Consider the following 1935-nt stretch of genomic DNA (forward strand, 5'->3'; position numbering starts at 1 on the left):
AACTCCAAGAAGCTGTATCCATAGAAAAGGGAGATGTTAACACAGGATGAAGAGTAAAGCAGACAAATTCATTGATTTAAAGAATATTGTTACTACAGTGAATGCTAATAGTATATCAGGATATGTTCTATGGTATTTCTATATGCCATGCTATTCCTTTGCTATGATGCATTAGAGATTTTCATGATGCATTCTTATGATTTGTGTTATCATTCTCTATATAAAATTTGTTCCAAAAAGAGAGTCTGAAAAATATGAAAATTAATAGTAATTACTATTATATGAATCTAAAGAATTTCACATTTTCAAACAACTCTTATGAAAACTATTGAAACCAGCAAAAGGCAATACTCATTGTGGACAATTTGAATGGGTAAAATCCTAACCTTATTCAAGTCAATTGCTAAACTGCCAGTGTTTTAGAATTAGTTGATACAAATCTGCTTCCATTAGCTCCAGCAATATTATGTAGAAATTTTGATTTCAGGAAATTTTTTCTGGATTTATTCTACTATTAAACAAAGAAATATGGCCCAACTTTATGCTATAGCTCAAATTAAAATGCAGATTAAACTTCATAATACTGGTATTTTCTTTGCAAATCTTCCTGAATAGTTCTACCTATCTCTTCTGTAACCTGACCATTATTAATAAGGCTTTTCATATACCACATACTGATTTTAGAGCCCCTGAGCTAAGTTTTGGTAACAAGGTGAGAAAACTGCTCAGCAAAAAAAAGGAGGTACAGCAGTTATCAAAGATGGGCTGGATGAGCTGGCTAAATTTTACTGAAGCCCAAGAATAGTGTGTAGTATAAAATATAATGGCCTGCATTAAATTTACTACATGGAAACTTAATGTTAGAAAAAAAAGCTGAAATGAAAAGAAATGCTTTCTCTATAACTGCTTTTGTACTCATTAGGTCTGTGTGAAACAGCACCATTTCCTTTTGACTTCTGTTTTGCTGTTTCAATGGGACAGTGTTTTGTTTTGAGTTTCATTTCTCTCCAAAATCGCTGCTCTGTTTCACCATTTCACCCATAGGCTATAATGGGGAAGCATGAAACTGCCTATAACTTTGTCATTTTTGGCAGATTTAGATGAAAACAGCAGGGATGGCAGTCCCTTCTGAGAGCATGAAGCCTGCCAGGTTTCAAGGAGATGGGTATAGGGGCTTCTGGGAAACTGCACCTCAGGCTGCTGACAAGCAAAACTCGTGACATGGGTGACACTGTGTGTGTGTTAAGGCATGCCCTCACTGGCTCTGGGGTCTCTACATGACACGTCAGCATTCCCCAATAAGGCTACCTCCTCTCCTACAGCCTCAGCTCAGTCCACCACTTTAAATGACAACAGGTAAAATACCTTAGTGAGGAGCAGCACAGTAGCACCAGCAGCCTCCCAAGCAGCCAAACTGTGACAGAGCCTTTCTTTCCCCTCCTGCAGGAGATTCTTCTCCATCCAGCATGTGTGTTAAGGCACACCCCCACTGTGTCCTTTCCTTCCTCTTCCCCCTCCTCTTCTTACTTTGTTTCCCTGCAGACAAGTCCAGCTTCAGCTTCAAAACTCAAAACATTGTGAAATGTTTCAACTGTCCTCATTTCATTTCAAGGCTGTTTTGAAGCACTTTGTTTCATTTTGATTTGTTTTGATCTTGAAATGAAACAGCCAGGGAAATTTCACACAGCCCTAGTAGTCATGCCTTTTTAGTGTCCCAGTTCAACTCATTTTTGGGCGAGTATTTGACTAGAATGTGGTTTCTCAATTACTACCAAAGATATACTACCAAAGCCTTCCTGGACTTTCAGAAGGCCTTCGACACTGTCTCTCACCCTGTTCTCATTAAGAAACTGGGGGACTGTGGTGTCAATACCCACACAGTCAAATGGGTCGCCAACTGGCTGGAGGGCCGCACCCAGAGAGTGGTGGTGGATG

This window comes from Crocodylus porosus, unplaced genomic scaffold, assembly GCF_001723895.1.
Source record: "Crocodylus porosus isolate Cpor-Errol unplaced genomic scaffold, CroPor_comp1, whole genome shotgun sequence".
Classification (NCBI taxonomy): Eukaryota; Metazoa; Chordata; order Crocodylia; family Crocodylidae; genus Crocodylus; species Crocodylus porosus.